The sequence below is a fragment of the Odocoileus virginianus genome, unplaced genomic scaffold, assembly GCF_023699985.2.
Source record: "Odocoileus virginianus isolate 20LAN1187 ecotype Illinois unplaced genomic scaffold, Ovbor_1.2 Unplaced_Scaffold_23, whole genome shotgun sequence".
NCBI lineage: Eukaryota > Metazoa > Chordata > Mammalia > Artiodactyla > Cervidae > Odocoileus > Odocoileus virginianus.
The window spans coordinates 574,388-595,642 of record NW_027224285.1 but is presented as its reverse complement, the minus strand read 5'-3'; the positions used below and the strand labels follow the sequence as shown (position 1 = coordinate 595,642).

At 35.9% G+C, this 21,255-nt stretch overlaps 2 long non-coding RNA genes across 2 annotated transcripts in view; one reads left to right on the top strand and one right to left on the bottom strand.

Moving 5' to 3' along the window:
- The window catches only part of LOC139033625 (uncharacterized), a 329,098-nt gene that overhangs the window by 16,979 nt on the left and 290,864 nt on the right, over nucleotides 1-21,255 (bottom strand). The window lies entirely within an intron of this gene.
- LOC139033627 (uncharacterized) lies at nucleotides 3,257-12,480 on the top strand. The gene is made up of 4 exons (XR_011486157.1): nucleotides 3,257-3,803; nucleotides 5,936-6,524; nucleotides 9,871-9,981; nucleotides 12,365-12,480. It is a non-coding gene; the product is annotated as an uncharacterized lncRNA (long non-coding RNA).

Below are 21,255 nucleotides of genomic sequence, written 5' to 3'. Positions count from 1 at the left end.
ACATCGTCTGGCCCCACTGTGCACACCGATAACCACAGTACAGGATGTGATGACACAGCTGCCTTCACGGGGCTCACAGCCCAACAGGCTCGCATCTCAGCCTGGACACAGAGAGGCCCAGGGGCAAACTGGTGCTCACAGCCTGTCGTCTGCCACACAGACTTGACCATGCCATCTGTCGTGGCCTTTATGTTCCTGTCCTTAAATCACTCTGTCATTTCTCAGATTGCACCCAAGCACAAAGTTTCAGATTCTTTTCCTGACTATGATGGCTACTCCATTTCTTCTAAGGGATTCTTGCCCACAGTAGTACATGTAACGGTCATTTAAATTAAATTCACCCATTCCAGTCCATTTTAGTTCACCGATCGCTAAAATGTCAATGTCCACACTTGCCATCTCCTGTTTGACCACTTTCAATTTACCTTGATTCATGGACCTAATAGTCCAGGTTCCTATGCAATATTGTTCTTTATCACATCAGACTTACTCCCATCACCAGTCACATCAAGAACTGGGCGTTGTTTCTCCGTTAGCGCCATCTCTTCATGCTTTCTGGATTTGTTTCTCCAGTAGCATATTGAGCACCTACTGACCTTGGGAGTTCATCTTTCAGTATCATATCTTTTTGCTTTTCATGCTGCTCATGTGATTCTCAAGGCAAGAATAGTGAAGTGGTTTGCCATTCTCTTCTCCACCAACAAAGAAGCCAAAAATATATCAGTTAGGTAAGGACAGTCTCTGCAATAAATGGTGTTGAGAACACTGGACACTTACATGCAAAACAACCAAACTGGACCAGTATCTTACAATATGCAGAGAACTGCACTCAAAATGCATTAAGCCTTGAGTAGAAGACCTGAAACCACAGAACTAGAAAAAACAGGTAGAAACCTCTTTAACAGCTGTCTCAGAAATCATTTTCTAATCTGATTCTAAACACAAAAGACTAGCAAAATGTAACAACTGGAATTATAGCAGAGTTCCACCAAGTAAAACAGAGAGAAATGAAATGAAATAGGAGAAAATATTTGCAATTCATATATTTTGTAAGTGGCTAATATCTAAAATATATAAAGAATTCATACAACTGAATAGCAAACAAAAAACCCAACTTCATTTAAAAAAGGTCCAAAAGTCTCAATGGACATTTTTTCCAACGAAGACATACAGATGGCGAACAGGCAAAGGAAAAGATGCTTTACGTCTGTAATCATCAAAGAAATGCAAATCCACACCAACAGAAGTTACCCCCTCACATCTACCAAAATAGCCATCATCAAGAAGAACACAAATAAATGTTGGCAAGGATGTGGAGAAAAAGAAATACTTGAACACTGTTGGAGGGAATGTAAATTGGTGTAGCCAGTATGGAAAACACTATGAAGGCTCTTCAATAAATAAGACTACCTCACGATCCAGCAATCCCACTTCTGGACATATACTGGGAGAAAGCTGGCAATTGAAAGGATAATGCACTACTAGTTACAATGCCTAAGATGTGGAAGCAACCTAAATATCCACTGACAAATGGATAAAGAAGATGTGGTGCATATACACAATGCAATACTACTGAGCCATAAAAAGAATGAAATGATGCCATTTGCAGCAACTTGGATGGACCTGCAGATGATCATAGAAGCGAAGACAGTCGACGGAGAAAGACAAATATCTTATGATACTGCTAATATGTAGACTCTAAAACAGTGATCCACATGAACTTATTCACAAAATGGCAACTGATACACAAATTTTAAAAGCAAACTTATGATTACCAAATGGGACAAGTGAGGGGAAGGATAAATTAGGAGTTTGAGATTAATACACAGATGCTACTATATGTAAAATAATCAACAAGGACCTACTGTATAGCACAGGGAACTCTCCACAATATTCTGTAATAACTTATCAGGGAAAAGAATCTGAAAAAGAATAGATATATGAATCTCTAACACCACACATAAAAATAAACTAAAAATGGATTAAAGATCTAAATGTAAGACTAGGCACTATAAAAACGTTAGAAAAAAATATAGGCAGAACACTCTCTGACATCAATCGCAGAAAGATCGTCTCTAAGCCACTTTCTACAGTGATAAAAATAAAAACAAAAATAAAAAAATGCAGCCTAATCAAACTTGACAACTGACCCCTGGGAGACAGTGTTCTCCAAAAATGAAAGGAGCCCACAGTAACGGAAGAATATATCTGCAAATGAAGTGACCAACAGGGGATTAATCTTCAAAATGTGCAAAGGCTCATGCAACTCAACATTCAAAAAAATAAAAACAAACAAATATCCCCAATCAAAAATAGATGGAAGGTCTAAATACACATTTCTCCAAAGGAGGCATAGAGAGGTGGCTAAGAAGAACATGAAAAGACAATGAACATCACTAATTATTAGAGAAATACAAATCAAAACTACAATGAGATATCAGCTCATACGAGTCAGAATGGCCATCATCAAAAAAATCTACAAACAATACATGGTGGAGAGGGTGTGGAGCAAAGGGAAGCCTCGTACATTGTTGGTGAGAATGTAGATTGGTATAGCCACTATGAAAAACAGTATCAGTTCAGTTCAGACCGTCAGTTGGGTCTGACAGTATGAAGGATCTTGAAAGGCCAAAAATAAGAGTTACCATATGATAGAGTAATTTTACTCGGGCAAATATCCAGAGAAAACCATAATTATAGGATGAACCTATAAATTGTCATATTGAGTGAAGTCTGATATAGAAAGACAAATATCATATGATGTCAGCTATATATGGAATCTAAAAGAATGGTACATATAAACCTATTTACTGAAATAGAGTCTCACATGTAGAGAACAACATTATGGTAACCAAAAAACGGGGAAGGATAAATTAGGATTGACAAATATACTCTACTATACATCAAATAGATAAAGATCGACTGGAGAGCACAGGGAACTCTATTCAAATCTTTGTAATAACCTTCATGGGAATAGAATCTAAAGAAAGAGGGTATATATGTATATAATTATTCACTTTGCTGCACAGCAGAAACTATCAGCACTGCAAAGAATGATATTTCAATCAAAATATAAAATAATAAAACAATGAATCAAGACACATAAATATAAGAACTGAAAACACAGAACCTCATCTCTCTCTCACAATTATTATAACCACTGTTCATTGCATCAGGGTCTTTTCCAGTGAGTCAGTTCTTTGCATCATTTGGCCAAAGTATTGATGCTTCAGCTTCAGCATCAGTCCTTCCAATGAATATTCAGGACTGATTTCCTTTAGGATGGACTGGTTGAATCTCCTTGCTGTCCAAGGGACTCTCAAGAATCTTCTCCAACACCACAGTTCAAAAGCATCAATTCTTCGGCGCTCAGCTTTCTTTATAGTCCAACTCTCACATCCACACATGACTCCTGGAAAAAACATAGCTTTGACTAGATTGACCTTAGTTGGCAAAGTAATGTCTCTGCTTTTTAATATGCTGTCTAGGTTGGTTATAGCTTTTCTTCCAAGGAGCAAGGAGTTAAGCTTTTTTTGGTAGTGGTGAGGATGAAGTTGCTATGGTTTACCAAATTCACCTCCCTACTTCTGACTACAGTTCATAGGACAGGATCAATGCCTTAACTGGAGACAATCCAATAGAAGTGTTCCATTTCTTATAGTAACTTGCAGTCTCACTCAGATCTTTACTTGGGATTTGAAGAGTAGAATGGTTGAGGAGTGGAACCAGTATCATTAGAGCTTAGCTTGTCATTATTATAAGATATTGTCATTATTTTATCTCTTCCTTATGACCTTTAAGAGGCTATCTAACTCAGAACATAGTTTTGGAAGTGTTGGCCACAGCAATCAGGGCAGAAAAAGAAGTGAAAGGAATCCATATAGGAAAAGAAGAAGTGAAACTCTCGCTGTTTGCAGATAACATGATCCTCTACATAGAAAACCCTACAGACTCTACCAGAAAATTACTAGAACTAATCAGCGAATATAGTAAAGTTGCAGGATATAAAATTAACACACAGAAATCTCTTGCATTCCTATACACTAACAATGAGAAAACAGAAAGAGAAATTAAGGAAACAATAACATTCACCATTGCAACAAAAAGAATAAAATACTTAGGAGTATATCTACCTAAAGAAACAAAAGACCTATACATAGAAAGCTATAAAACACTGATGAAAGAAATCAAAGAGGAGCACAAACAGATGGAGAAACATATCATGTTCATGGATTGGAAGAATCAATATTGTCAAAATGGCTATACTACCCAAAGCAATCCATAGATTCAATGCAATCCCTATCAAGCTACCAACGGTATTTTTCACAGAACTAGAACAAATCATTTCACAATTTGTATGGAAATACCAAAAACCTCGAATAGCCAAAGTAATCTTGAGAAAGAAGAATGGAACTGGAGGAATCAACCTGCCTGACTTCAGGCTCTACTACAAAGCCACAGTCATTAAGACAGTATGGTACTGGCACAAAGACAGAAATATAGATCAATGGAACAGAATAGAAAGCCCAGAGATAAATCCACAAACCTATGGTCACCTTATCTTCTACAAAGGAGGCAAGGATATACAGTGGAAAAAAGACAACCTCTTTAACAAGTGGTGTTGGGAAAACTGGTCAACCACTTGTAAAAGAATGAAACTAGAACACTTTCTAACACCATACACAAAAATAAACTCAAAATGGATTAAAGATCTAAATGTAAGACCAGAAACTATCAAACTGAACATAGGCAAAACACTCTCTGACATAAATCACAGCAGGATCCTCTATGACCCACATCCCAGAATATTAGAAAAAAAAGCAAAAATAAACAAATGGGACCTAATGAAACTTAAAAGCTTTTGCACAACAAAGGAAACTATAAGCAAGTTGAAAACACAGCCCTCAGATTGGGAGAAAATAATAGCAAACGAAGCAACAGACAAAGGATTAATCTCAAAAATATACAAGCAACTCCTCCAGCTCAACTCCAGAAAAATAAATGACCCAATCAAAAAATGGGCCAAAGAACTAAACAGACATTTCTCCAAAGAAGACATACAGATGGCTAACAAACACATGAAAAGATGCTCAACATCACTACCAGAGAAATGCAAATCAAAACCACAATGAGGTACCATTACACGCCAGTGAGGATGGCTGCTATCCAAAAGTCTACAAGCAATAAATGCTGGAGAGGGTGTGGAGAAAAGGGAACCCTCTTACACTGTTGGTGGGAATGCAAACTAGTACAGCCGCTATGGAAAACAGTGTGGAGATTTCTTAAAAAACTGGAAATAGAACCGCCATATGACCCAGCAATCCCACTTCTGAGCATACACACCAAGGAAACCAGATCTGAAAGAGAATAGCCAGGACATGGAAGCAACCTAGATGCCCATCAGCAGACGAATGGATAAGGAAGCTGTGGTACATATATACCATGGAATATTACTCAGCCATTAAAAAGAATTCATTTGAATCAGTTCTAATGAGATGGATGAAACTGGAGCCCATTATACAGAGCGAAGTAAGCCAGAAAGATAAAGACCATTACAGTATACTAACACATATATATGGAATTTAGAAAGACGGTAATGATAACCCTGTATGCAAAACAGAAAAAGAGACACAGATGTATAGAACAAACTTTTGGACTCTGTGGGAGAAGGCGAGGGTGGGATGTTTCAAGAGAACAGCATCGAAACATGTGTATTATCTAGGGTGAAACAGATCACCAGCCCAGGTTGGATGCATGAGACAAGTGCTCAGACCTGGTGCACTGGGAAGACCCAGAGGGATCGGGCAGAGAGGGAGGTGGGAGGGAGGATCGGGATGGGGAATACATGTATACCCATGGCTGATTCTTGTCAATGTATGACGAAAACCACTACAATATTGTAAAGTAATTAGCCTCCAACTAATAAAAAAAAGAGGCTATCTAACTCAGAAATTCACTAAGTTGATTAGATCCTTAATAAAATCTTACAAGTGTATAAGATTAATATATTTGTTGACCCTTTCAAACTATTTGGCAATTATCAATATTTTTTCTCATATATTGAGAAAAATGCATGTATTTTATGAACAAAAGAATTGAAATATTTGAATTTTCTTCTTGGTTAGGGAATTTTGTAAAACAGGTGATTTAATCTGTTTTAGATTGTACCATCCCTAGATGCCCAAATTCTTTGATTAGTTTCATCCTTACTTGAAGACAAACTCTGTTGTTTACTTTTACACTATTGTATACTAACTAGCATTGTGATTTTTTTTCTTAGCATTTTAAATTACAACTCACTTGTATCTGTAAAATTGGAAAATGTTACTGTGAGAACAAAAGCAACAGCATATGTTCAAGCATACACCATGGTCCGTGGCATGTCATCAACAATTTTCCCCCAAATTTCCTCTTCAGGTGACCTTGGAAACCATATTTTTGCACACACTTACGATGCATCCAGTGAGGATTTTGGTGCCCACGATGTAACAAAACTGGACACGTGGGTTTTTGATCATGTGAAGGTATGTGCTATTGAGTGGCTAACCTGCAGCACACTAGATGTAGGTATTTGTCTAATGTGCACTAGTTGTCTAGTACCTGTACCTAATGTGCTAGAAACTGATTTGTGAATACATGCATCTTAGTTTTTTCTGCTTGGATGAATTTGAAAGTTCCTTACTGTAGCATACTATTTTGAAAAGACTGGATTCTAAGAAATTGCACATTCTACAATAACATACAGGTTTTTAAAAAATAATTTGAAAAAGTAAACCCTTTTCACTTCCACACTTCTGACAGTGAAGTGAGCCCTGGATGGGATTCAGGAACCCCACATTTCATTCCTCGTTTGCTGAATCACCCCAGATAACCTTCCTGGTCTTTTGTTGACCACAGAACCAGTCTCTTACAAGCAGTGATGTATGTGAAAGTCTTTTGAATGTTCAAATCTAAGGCATTTATTATAAAATAAGGTAGATATTTTAAATATTTGTAAAGAAAAATTAGATAAGCAAAAAACAAGTTCATAAGTTAATCATAATAAAACATTTGAGTCTCTTTAAGAAATAGAGGGGGGTTTTTTTGGACTATTTGTTAGTGACAATCCTCACAGTTTCACCAGGAATCCAATAGAATTTATGTTTTCAAAAATTGTGAGAGAATCTCAACTCTGGATATTGGCTGACTCCTATCTATCATTCTCTTCTTTCTCATCTCCAAATTAGAACTCATAATTCATCTATTGTAAGAGGCATTCATTGACTGACCTTTAGTGGTTCTTCTTTTACCAGTAGTGTCTCTGGACTGACATTGTGGGCTTCTCCATAACACAGTCATTTTTTATTGTTTGTTTGTAAACAGTCAGTAGGTGTCTGCATATTTATCAGGAATTAAGTGCTCAATATGTTCTTTGATAAACCCTATTTCTTTTCTTAGAATTTTTTTCCTTAAGATTTTCTTTTCTTACTCAAAATGAAAGTGAAAATCTTCAAGTTAAATAAAATCTCTTTACAAAAATAGCAAATGATTTTGCTAAGTATCACTTCTTAATATAATCAACTTATGTTAGTATTTGTTTCAAGGCCCTTGGCTTCTAACTTCATAAACATAGCTAAAAATGTTCAACATCATGGATTTGATTCATTGTGGATAGGCAGATATAGTTAGTGGCTGGCTTGATTCTATGCCTTTTTTACCTTATTTCAACACTGCTATTGACCAGAAAAAAAAAAAAATTCCCTATAATTTCATAAGATATGATAGAGTATGTACATTAATCAGGTAACAACAAAAATATGAAATCATCCACAATAAAGAGTGGTGTGAAGGAAAAATATAGGGACTAAGAATATATCTTTAGAAAAGTTCAATCTAAGCTGAACAGTTAGAGGAAGACTTTCCTCTGAGTTTTGAGATAATCTCTGGCGAAGCCTAGGAAACAAAGAAATGGTTGGACCTGGATTGCATATAGAGAAGAGTATCTCAGGCCAACAGCATAATGATAACTTGGGCTCCAAAGGAACTCTGTAATAGAGTAAAAATATTGCTTTAAAGTTTGTTTGTCTCTCAATGAACGATAATGCCAGAAGTAGGCAGCCCAGGATTGATGTAGTCCAAGATTGCCATGGTGGTTCCCCAGTGTCATTAAGATCCGGTCTCTTAAGTGTCTCTTCTGTCCTCAGAGCGTGGCCTTAGCTTCTGAGTTGTCTTACGACAGGAGATGCTGGCGTTCCAGCCATTATTTCAGTGTTTTAGGTCAACAATACAAGGAATTGAAAAGGACCTTCTCTTCTACTAAATTAAATTTATTTCAAAAAGACTTTAATAAATAGTTAAATTTATTTCAAAAGGCACATCGTCTTTTGACTGAAGTGTTTGATTTCTGTCTCATTGGCCATAACCAAAAAGGCACAGACAGGTAGCTGTGGGAGAGAGTAAGAAATATGTAGGTTTTAAGTTCGAAGCACTGACATGTTCCCATAAAATCAGAAGTTTTACTTAGAGAAAAAGGGAGAATGCATGCACTCTCCCACAATGCATAGTAAATATTTAAGTACAAAAAGGAACGAGTGCCTTTGAGCTAAGAAAAAAAATGGGAGTTGGTGGGCATAATTATACTAAATATTGGGAGTGGAGAGGAAGCTAGGAGTGTATTTCACCTCTTGTGTGCAAAAGACCAACTTTTTAAAAGGCAATGGGAATCTATCAGGTTGAGCTCTGCAAGATTAGTGTTTCATGGTTTCCCAGATCGTGTGTCCACGTTTGAATGAACAGCACTTTTTACAAAGCTGAATAATATCAGTCATGAAACAGATTGTAAATTCGACTCCACTCAATTGCTAAGTTTTTTTGTTTCTCGTCAGCTTTTCAGTTACATCTTTAGAATATAAGTCCTTTCTCTTGAAAAACTTCCCATTTCTATCTAGATTTAAAGTTTCTTAGGGGCTAATTAGAATGTATGTGAAAGCTAGGGGGTCATTTTATGCTTTTAAGGATGATTATGTGTATATTTATATTTATTTATATTTAATTTCATTTGTATTCCTTTTTTTTTCTTCTATTCGGAAATAGGTAGTTTCTCTAATGGCACCATGTATATGTTTTTAATGTTTGTAATAATGAAGAGTTAGTTGAAGGAATACTTCAGACTTTTATTGGAAAGTTAAATACCTTGTTAAAATTAACATCTTATATAGTTAAAGACATTTATGTGAATAATAATTATATATCTTGGTAATCAGGTGACTTAAAAGTACTTTCCATAGGTACTTGCTTATATGTTCATGTGTATGTAAGTACAGGATGAATCCTTTTCTTAGAGGGCTTTATGAATCCAGCTTATCATTGTGAAATTAATCATTTTTCATCTGTATTTCCATTCATTATGTGGACATTTTTCTATCATACCTTGTGAAGCACAGATTTTAGTCTTGGGATGGTAGAAATAGGCTATTTGCAATGTTCCAAGTGAGAGATTATGGTTGAACTTGGGTGCTAACACAGGACAAGAAGCAGGAAAACATTTTAAACTCATAAAGCGTTCCTAAATTGTTGCCATTAGTGCTATTTTATTGTTGGCTCGTGTCAAAATAGTTCTCCAGTATTATTAGAACTTCATGAAATTGAGATCCCCTTTCTATCATCTTTTTTCAGCCTAATTATAACACGGAAAATATCTCACTTGTTTTTTGAATATAGATGCCTGAACTGACAAGTACTTTGTGTTGGTAGGTCCTGAGGACAAATTTAAACAAAATAGGACAATTTAATTTGTTAGTTCTGTATAAGTTTAATTAAATGTTTTCATTGGAAGTACTTTTTAAATAAAATTAATGAACTAAAAATTTTTAACTGATTTGTTACATATAGGAATTCTTTCATGCTGCCAGAAACAACCAATCTTTGTTTTCTAAAGTAAATGAAGACAAAATAGTTTTCTTCTTACATTTATTAGGAATAGACAGATCGACCATCATCAAGGTAATTTTAATGCTGTGTTTAATTTCATGGTTTTGAGGGAAATACCTGTTCTGTTTGAACTTTTAAAGTACTGTAATGTTTTCTTTGTAATGATCACAACAGAACTTATCTTTTGAATAACTCTGAAGTAGAATACATTCTAATTTACATGATATGTAGTATGATATTGTGGCTAAAATCACATGTGCTGTGACCACACTACACATTAATATAAGTAAAATATGTTCTGTATGTGTATTCCATATTACTCATTTATCAAAGCAGAGAGAAAAAGATTATATTTTAGAAGGATTTTAATAAATTTTGAAACAAAAAGCATTTTTATGGTGCTAGTATTTATATCACAAAAAGATGTAACTAGCTGTTCCTTACATTCCATTTAATCAGTGCTATATCTAGCAGATAATATATAAAGTTTTGTATACTATATTTCAGTAGCACTCCTTATATAAAGCAGCAACTGTTTTTCTCACTTTTGCAAAGCATAAGATAGGAAGAATTCATATTATACTTTTATTTTTCATTTTGGATTAGATTTAGATTAGTCTAACTAACAGTAAAGTCTATTAACGTCCAGTAATGAATACCTCATGCTTCTCTTCTTTAACACAATGCATTGTCTTAAGTAATAAAACTTATACTAAATCACTCCCTTGTTCAATTGTATGGAAAGCTTAAATATAGTTTGTTCAAAATGTATTATATCACAAACACACTAAAGAATGAAAATATTCTATAGTTGAAACAGTGATACTTAACCTGTTTGATAAATGTGGCAAGAGCAACATAGTTTACATTATTAGAGACATGAATTTAAAAGTCATCATTGTTGCATTTGAGACTTAAAAAGCATTCATGAAAATCTATTTGCTAATCAATACTTTTTTAAAAAAATATTTTTGAAAATGATTTCAGATTGTTTTACTTCTTTAAGAGAGGAAAAATTGTTTTTAACAATCTACAGAGCTCTGATTGAAAAACATTAAGGTTGAAATCTAAAAGTATTTTAGGAGTTATTGACTTTATCATAAATTCGTGTCAAATAAATTTGATTTTGCCAAATTAATGTAATTAATATAATTTAATTTGCTCTTCTTAAACAGGAAATATTCAGACAATATTAAATTAGTTGATAAGGAATTGAAAGAAATTGAGTCTACTGTTAAAGATTTTTATGGAAATGATGGGAAAACAGCATTTATCTTTACCGCTGACCATGGAATGACAGACTGGGGTTAGTCTGTCTCTAAGTGATACATACTTTATGATTAAAGTAGTGGTAAATGTAGCTTGCAAATATTTTAGGGTATTGAAGAGGATTAGATGTCTTAGTATATGCAAAGTGTCTAGCACATAATAGTATGCATAAAATGTTAGCATAAAAAAGACTAATCTTATATAATCTTTCTTCTATGAAAGGAATGTATTCTCATTTGACTTCCCCAGTGGCACAGTTGATAAAGAACCCGCCTGCCAGTGCAGGAGACAGGAGACACGGGTTCGGTCCCTGGGTTGGGAAGATCCCCTGGAGTAGGAAATGGCAACCCCTCCAGTGTACTTGCCGGGAAAGTTCCATGGACAGAGCCTGGAGGGCTGCAGTCCACAGGGTTGCAGAGTCGGACACAGCTGTGTGTGTGTGTGTGTGTGTGTGTGTGTGTGTGTGTGTGTCACACACACAGAAGAACCCCCCCAAACCCACATTCATCTACCTAGAAGTAACTGTATGTGATGGCATGGTGCGTGAGTTTAAGGTGGTGTTGCTGGGGGACCTAGGGCTGCGGACCTTGTCCACTAGAGGAGACTGTCCACTCTGCCAGACTCCCAAGGCAGACACAGTGTGTGCCCAGAGAGCAAACCAAGGCAAAGCTGAGACTTGGGTCCCCGGATCACAGTGTAGAATTCTGATGAGGGGGTCCCACTTTATCAGGGGCTTTTGGCTACACCAGCCAGAGTGGCCGGGAAGAAAAGCAGACCGAGACTCTGCTTCCTCTTCAGAGCAGAGCTGGCCTGGACCGCCCACCCCAAACCTGGCGGTTACTCCCCAGAGGAGCCTTCCCTGTGGTTTCTGCCTTCAGTGCCACTCTGGTGGCATCTCCCCAAGCCTTAGTCGTTATGATTCTTAATCTTCTTTCAACCAGAGTCACTCCACGGGTGTTCTGGTTTTTCTTTTTGCCTGTTTGTTGTTGATGCTCTGACTTGCCTTGAGGATATTTTAAAACTAATTGTTAAATAGAGATGCAACCTTTTGGGAGTGTGGTGGCAGAAATTAGCTCTTTATGGGTCAACTCTTTACAACTAAGTATTAAAAAATATTTAGGTATAGGTTAATCAGGTATAGGTTCATCTTTATATACTCACGTTGCTCTTTGTGCCTTATTTGTAGGCTCCCATGGAGCTGGTCATCCTTTAGAGACTTGTACTCCTTTTATCGCTTGGGGAGCTGGAATCAGGCTTCCCCAAAAAGTGTCAGCTCAGAAATTTGATGACTCATATTTGCAAGGTAGGAATGCTTACCTTTATTGTTTTTATGAATGTGACATTTTAAAATCAAAGTTTAATTTTAAAAAATGACTTTTCAAATTATAGCTTTCATTTTGTTATTTGTGACATTACTATTTCTGTGTATTACTTTTGTATAGTTTATATTATTTCATTTATGATATTCAGCTTAAAATACACATTATTATTTGCCTTATGAAAGTTCAAGTGTACTATTCTTGAATAAATAAAAATAAATGAAATGAAAATAAATGAAAAAATAAATAAATGAAAATAAATAAATAATAAAATTTTTAAATATTAAAATAATTTAAAAGATAGATATTTTAATCATTGGCATGAATCATAAAATCATGCAAGCTATGGGCACAGATAAAGAAATTTATTCTTTCATATAAATTTTAGAATCATCATGTTGAGTTATATATAAAGTTCTTTAGTTATTTTAATATATTTAGGAAGCAATTGGAGAGAGTTGACATTTTTTACAATATTGAACATTATTTATTTATATCTTCTGTTATATCCCTAAGTAAAATTTTATCATTCTTCACCTAATATACATTTCTCATTATTTTATTCCTAGATATTTTATTTCTAAATATTATGAGTAGTATCCTGTTTTTCCTATCACATATGCTCAGTATACCAGGAAAAACAGTTATCATCATTTATCATTTGAGTACAATGGGTTCTTTAATTTTCTCTATTCCAATAAGTTCTTGTCATTTCTACACATCTCTTTTCTTTCAGTCACCTTTATATATTCACCTAATGTCAGCATTGTCCACTTTGAAACTACAATAAAGTAATTATTGGCACATAAACATTATAAGCATCACCGACTCGATGGGCATGAGTTTGAGTAAACTCCAGGAGTTGGTGATGGACAGGGAGGCCTGGCGTGCTGCAATTCATGGGGTCGCAAAGAGTCAGACACAACTGAGCAACTGAACTGAAACATTATAAAAGATGAAAGTATACTGTGGTTACACATTCTTTTTATACAACAGAGCTTCCCTGGTGACTCAGATGGTAAAGAAACTGCCTGCAATGTGGGAGACCTGGGTTCAATCCCTGGGTTGAGAAGATCCCCTGGAGAAGGAAATGGCAACGCACTCCAGTATTCTTGCCTGGAGAATTCCATGGACGGAGGAGCCTGACAGGCTATATAGTCCATGGGGTTACAAAGAGTCAGACACGACTGAGCGACTATCACTCACTCAGGCTCTTGTTACAAGTAATTGTTCAATGAAGTCCTTCCTTCTTGAATAAGTACTGTTATTTCTTTTTTCTTCTTACAAATATATTGTTCACTCATTGGTGCATGTGAGAAAATTTATCTTGAGGTATTGAGAACTGAAACTTCAGTCTTGAGATTTTGCTCATGTGATCAAGTTCACCAGCATCACTAGATTTTGGTTTATTAATGTCTCTTTATCATTCGTCCATTGCCTTATTTAGTCTTGTTTAGCATGAGTAATTGATGAATAATGTCGTAGTTCCTAGGGTGATAAAATAGTAAATGTATCATCAAGATATAGGAAAACAAGATTGCTAGGATCTTACATCTTAAACTTGTTAAAGGGTCCAGTGGATCCATATGTTCCCTGGTGGATCAGTGGTAAAGACTCTGCCTGCAATGCAGGAGACCCGGGTTCAATCCCTGGGCCGGGAAGATCCCCTGGAGGAGGGCATGGCAACCCACTCCAGTATTCTTGCCTGGAGAATCCCATGGACAGAGGAGCCTGGAGGGCTGTAGTCCATAGGGTCGCACAGAGTCGGACATGACTGAAGCGACTAAGCAGCAGCATTTTATTTTATTATTTAAAAGTAAGTAAATTTTATTTTTTGATATTTTAAAGGCCTCCACCGAAGAATAAAAATCATGAAATCCGCATGACAAATAGAACTGCTTAAAAAAACCCTCAAAAATAAAATTGGGTCTAATAGACCCTGAGGCTAATCCTAGAAGTGACCAGCAGGTGGGGCTGCATGACTAGAAAAACTAGTTTGGCTGCCTGTGACGGTGACTTAAAAGGGAGGAAAAACATAGCCTATTTGAAAATTGTCAACTATAGAGGCCAAAGTAAAATTTTTAAAAAAAAAAATTTTTTTAATTCCATGAAATAAAGATCTCTTAAGAGATATTTTAGGAAAAATTGAAGATGGGAAGGAGACATATATTGTGCTGTGTGCTTTTGTGGCTTCAGTCTCTTGGTGACCCCGTGGACTGCAGCCCACCAGGCTCCTCTATCCATGGGATTCTCCAAGCGGGTATGCTGGAAGCGGTTGCCATGCCCTCCTCCTGGGGATTTTCCCAACCCAGGTCTCTTTAAGTCTTCTGCATTGGCAGGTGGGTTATCCACCTAGGATATTATATTAATACCTTGCCATTTGAAGCGAAAACATTTTGTTATATTTTATTTTAAAATCACCATATAAATTCAGGGAGCTGTTTAACAAAATATTTCAATGTGTTTTTCTACTAAAATGATGAAAGATACTTTTTCTTTTTTAACATTTCTTTCAGTCTGATATAGGTTTAAGGTCCACCCTTAGACCAAAAGAAAATCCTTTTTTTTAACCAGCCAAAGGAGTTTGTCTTGGAATAGCAGAGTATTAAAATTTCGGACAAGCAGACAACGGTGAACCATAGGCGCACCTGTAGAGCCGAGGAGAGGGCGTGCCTGTCCAGGAAGGGAGGGCTCCTCATTGGCTGCGGGGGGCAGCAGCCGCTCTTGCTAGGCCTGGAGGACACCTTTCTTCCTGCCCTGCTCTGCGAGCTGTGGCCAGTGATAGGTGTGTGAGAACTGCCTCTTCTGGGCTTCCTTTAAATGCTATTTCCTTTATTCATTTTCATACTGCTCTCAGAAGTGCCTCAGGTTAGTTGGAAAAAAATTATAAGGATTATAAGGGATAGTTGTTCACTTCAGGGTATTTTAATATTAAGGCTTCAGTCATTTCTGTTTACATTGTTCCTCTAATACTTTTAGTAATACTTCATTTGCTTTAGCTTTAAAAACAGTTCTCATTTCTACCTTAGAGCAAATTTAAATATTGGTTTTATTTATTTTTTTTTTTACATTTATTTTTATTAGTTGGAGGCTAATTACTTTACAATATTGTAGTGGGTTTTGCCATACATTGACATGAATCAGCCATGGATTTACATGTATTCCCCATCCCGATCCCCCCTCCCACCTCCCTCTCTACCCACTCCCTCTGGGTCTTCCCATCTTCCCAGTGCACCAGGTCTGAGCACTTGTCTCATGCATCCAACCTGGGCTGGTGATCTGTTTCACCCTAGATAATATATATGTTTCGATGCCGTTCTCTTGAAACATCCCACCCTCGCCTTCTCCCACAGAGACCACAAGTCTGTTCTATACATCTGAGTCTCTTTTTCTGTTTTGCATATAGGGTTATCATTACCATCTTTCTAAATTCCATATATATGTGTTAGTATACTGTAACGGTCTTTATCTTTCTGGCTTACTTCGCTGTGTATAAAGGGCTCCAGTTTCATCCATCTCATTAAAACTGATTCAAATGAATTCTTTTTAATGGCTGAGTAATATTCCATGTTGTATATGTACCACAGCTTCCTTATCCATTCATCTGCTGATGGGCATCTAGGTTGCTTCCATGTCCTGGCTATTATAAACAGTGCTGCGATGAACATTGGGGTACACGTGTCTCTTTCAGATCTGGTTTCCTCGGTGTGTATGCCGCAGAAGTGGGATTGCTGGGTCATATGGCAGTTCTATTTCCAGTTTTTTAAGAAATCTCCACACTGTTTTCCATAATGGCTGTACTAATTTGCATTCCCACCAACAGTGTAAGAGGGTTCCCTTTTCTCCACACCCTCTCCAGCATTTATTGCTTGTAGACTTTTGGATAGCAGCCATCCTGACTGGCATGTAATGGTACCTCATTGTGGTTTTGATTTGCATTTCTCTGATGATGAGTGATGTTGAGCATCTTTTCATGTGTTTGTTAGCCATCTGTATGTCTTCTTTGGAGAAATGTCTGTTTAGTTCTTTGGCCCATTTTTTGATTGGGTCATTTATTTTTCTGGAGTTGAGCTGGAGGAGTTGCTTGTATATTTTTGAGATTAATCCTTTGTCTGTTGCTTCGTTTGCTATTATTTTCTCCCAATCTGAGGGCTGTCTTTTCACCTTGCTTATAGTTTCCTTTGTTGTGCAAAAGCTTTTAAGTTTCATTAGGTCCCATTTGTTTATTTTTGCTTTTATTTCCAATATTCTGGGAGGTGGGTCATAGAGGATCCTGCTGTGATTTATGTCGGAGAGGGTTTTGCCTATGTTCTCCTCTAGGAGTTTTATATTTTCTGGTCTTACATTTAGATCTTTAATCCATTTTGAGTTTATTTTTGTGTATGGTGTTAGAAAGTGTTCTAGTTTCATTCTTTTACAAGTGGTTGACCAGTTTTCCCAACACCACTTGTTAAAGAGGTTGTCTTTTTTCCATTGTATATCCTTGCCTCCTTTGTCGAAGATAAGGTGACCATAGGTTTGTGGATTTATCTCTGGGCTTTCTATTCTGTTCCATTGATCTATATTTCTGTCTTTGTGCCAGTACCATACTGTCTTGATGACTGTGGCTTTGTAGTAGAGCCTGAAGTCAGGCAGGTTGATTCCTCCAGTTCCATTCTTCTTTCTCAAGATTACTTTGGCTATTCGAGGTTTTTTGTATTTCCATACAAACTGTGAAATTATTTGTTCTAGTTCTGTGAAAAATACCATTGGTAGCTTGATAGGGATTGCATTGAATCTATAGATTGCTTTGGGTAGTATAACCATTTTGACAGTATTGATTCTTCCAATCCATGAACACGGTATGTTTCTCCATCTGTTTGTGTCCTCTTTGATTTCTTTCATCGGTGTTTTATAGCTTTCTATGTATAGGTCTTTTGTTTCTTTAGGTAGATATACCCCTAAGTATTTTATTCTTTTTGTTGCAATGGTGAATGGTATTGTTTCATAATTTCTCTTTCTGTTTTCTCATTGTTAGTGTATAGGAATGCAAGGGATTTCTGTGTGTTAATTTTATATCCTGCAACTTTACTATATTCATTGATTAGCTCTAGTAATTTTCTGGTAGAGTCTTTAGGGTTTTCTATGTAGAGGATCATGTCATCTGCAAACAGCAAGAGTTTCACTTCTTTTCCTATCTGGATTCCTTTTACTTCTTTTTCTGCTCTGATTGCTGTGGCCAAAACTTCCAAAACTATGTTGAATAGTAGTGGTGAGAATGGGCACCCTTGTCTTGTTCCTGATTTCAGGGGAAATGCTTTCAATTTTTCACCATTGAGGGTGATGCTTGCTGTGGGTTTGTCATATATAGCTTTTATTATGTTGAGGTATGTTCCTTCTATTCCTGCTTCTGGAGAGTTTTAATCATAAATGGGTGTTGAATTTTGTCAAAGGCTTTCTCTGCATCTATTGAGATAATCATATGGTTTTTATCTTTCAATTTGTTAATGTGGTGTATTACATTGATTGATTTGCAGATATTAAAGAATCCTTGCATTCCTGGGATAAAGCCCACTTGGTCATGGTGTATGATTTTTTTAATATGTTGTTGGATTCTGTTTGCTAGAATTTTGTTCAGGATTTTTGCATCTATGTTCATCAGTGATATTGGCCTGTAGTTTTCTTTTTTTGTGGCGTCTTTGTTTGGTTTTGGAATTTGGGTGATGGTGGCCTCATAGAATAAGTTTGGAAGTTTACCTTCTTCTGCGGTTTTCTGGAAGAGTTTGAGTAAGATAGGTGTTAGCTCTTCTCTAAATTTTTGGTAGAATTCTGCTGTGAAGCCATCTAGTCCTGGGCTTTTGTTTGCTGGAAGATTTCTGATTACAGTTTTGATTTCCTTGCTTGTGATGGGTTTGTTAAGATCTTCTATTTCTTCCTGGTTCAGTTTTGAAAAGTTATACTTTTCTAAGAATTTGTCCATTTCTTCCATGTTGTCCATTTTATTGGCATAGAGCTGCTGGTAGTAGTCTCTTATGATCCTTTGTATTTCAGTGTTGTCTGTTGTGATCTCTCCATTTTCATTTCTAATTTTGTTAATTTGGTTCTTCTCCCTTTGTTTCTTAATGAGTCTTGCTAACGGTTTGTCAATTCTGTTTATTTTTTCAAAAAACCAGCTTTTAGCTTTGTTGATTTTTGCTATGGTCTCTTTAGTTTCTTTTGCATTTATTTCTGCCCTGATTTTTTAAGATTTCTTTCCTTCTACTAACCCTGGGGTTCTTCATTTCTTCCTTCTCTAGTTGCTTTTAAATATTGGTTTTAATGTGAATCTTTCTACCAGTTCATCTGTCTGATTTACTATTCACGTTAAGTGTAATTTTCTACCTTAAACCCATCATTAAAAAAGTAACTTATGCATCATATACCTATGTAGGAGAACATTTACTTTATTGTGACATGAAAGATAACATAAGCTGCTACATCATTGGTCAGTCTAAAGGAGTGCTGAGATTCTAGAAATAATTTTTTATCCCACTTTTTCTGTCTTTGTCTTCTTGATATGTCCTTTAAATAGATATTCTAAAAAAAGAATGGTCTAAATATCATTAGGTAAATCTCTAAAGCAAGTGAAATATCCTTGTAACAAAAATGTGAGTAAATAAGATACAGTACTTCAAAGGGTAGCCTTTTAAAGTGATTTCACTCTCCTAATACTAGTTTACCCTGAAAAATTGATGATGAAATTCTCATTAATCCTGAAACGTGGTTTAGTTTATTCTACAGCGTTCAAATAACTACAAGAGAAGAATGGAACAATAGCAAGCATAGCAAAGAAATGTGCACAACTAATATTTCTATTCTCTTTTGCCTTTTAGCGAAGCTTAACATGTTGATAGTAGATTCTTTTAAAACTTGAAGTTCATCTCCCTTCTTACCAGGACTTGGCGTGTTTTTTTATCTGAGTTTTCCACATGTTAATTCTTGCTTATAAAACTCCTCTCATTCTTCTTAAGACTTTACTTCAGAATTTGTATTAAAGTAGGTAAAGTAATTCCAGATAGCTTTCTTTTCATGTCTTTTTTTAAAATCCAGAAGGTATATTTTTATTCTTGTTTTTATTTTTTATATTTTATTCTTTTATTCTCTATTTTTATTCTCTTGTCTTTTAATTAATTTTATTCTCTTTATTCTTTATTTGTTTTATTCTCTTTTGGGTACCCAAGTCCTGGCTACATGGGCTGCCACAAATTTACATTTTTATCTCTACAGGCTGATAACATTGCCAAAGGCTTTGTTGGATTCTCTAGGTCTCAGCAGCAGCTGCCTGCCCAGGTTCTCAGTGTTTCTCCTAGTGTAGGGATGTCCAAAAGGTTACAGTTTGTAGACTGTTGGTTTACTTCTGTGTGGTTTTCTTCTCTCTAGGCTCCAAACTCTTTGATTCTTGATGGTCTGCTAGCTCTCCAGTATCTTTAAATCTAATTATTTTAAAAAATTTTATTTAAAGAATGTAATCAGAGGATAGTTACAGGACTGTGTTGGTCTCTGCGGTGCACCAGCATGAACTGGCCACAGCTGCACTCAAGTCCCCTTCCTCTGGAACCCGCCTCCTGCGTCCCACCCCACCCCACCCCTCTAGGTTGTCACAGAGCACCGGATTTGATCGGACAGCAAATTCCCACTGGCTATCTAACTTCCATAGAGTAGTAGATATATTTCCATGCCGCTCTCGCCATTAGTCCCACCCTCTTGTTTTGTCAGGCTTTCTGATTGTTCCTCGTGGGAGCATTGGCATGCCCAAGCTTTTCCATCAAACCGTGGTTAAATTTTAATGTTTTAATTATTTTATTTAAAAAAATCTGGCTCATCAAATATGAATGAAAAAGTAATGCATCTTCACAATAAAAATTACACAGATGATAATGAAAAGTTCCCGTGCCTGTGTTCCATCCTTTACAGTCTTTGTTCCTGTAGGCAAAGTTGCAGTTTCTCTTTAGTACACATGTATGTCTATGTATATATCCCTTTTGCTAACATATTTTCTATTTTAATTATGAAACTATTCACACTGAGAAGAATAAAGACTATAATAAAAATCTTTGTACCTACAATCCAGGTTTTAGAAATGTAAACATTTCACCATATTTCTTTATATCTTCTCTTTCTCTTAAGAAATAGAATGGTGTAATAGCATTGAATCCCCATTTTGAAAATCTGTTCTTTTTTTTTTTAACAGTTCTCCTTTTTCTGTTCAGTTTGATTTTCAACTTTTACCTGTGTTGACACACACAGGTCCCCTTTCTTTACTGTAATTTATATGTGGTGCTCCTCTGACTACTCCCTTGCCAACCCCCCACTTAGTTTGTTGTTGTTATTTGTTTTGCTTTTTTTTCCATGATGTTAAAATATTGTACCTTAATTCTGGACTTTCCATTTTTTCATAAAGTTTCTTTATATTTAAAATATGTGAATTAAGACTTATTTTGTATCCTTCTCTACTTACAGAAAACTAGAAATAGATTACATGGGGAATAAGAGTCTTTAATGTCATAATGCTCCATTGAGGTTTGTTTAGAACATTTTAATGAACATTTTGATGTCCAGGAATTAATTTCTGGACAAGGTTTTTTTCCCTCTTTTTAGCAAATTATTAGGTGCTTTCAGAATAGCAATGTATACTCTTCTGCTTTTCTTCCTTTTTTAGGTCTGCAATATTTTGATAGCACTTTAATCAATTAAGATTTATTGATTGATGTGCTTTGCACTTTTCTAAGCATTATTGATA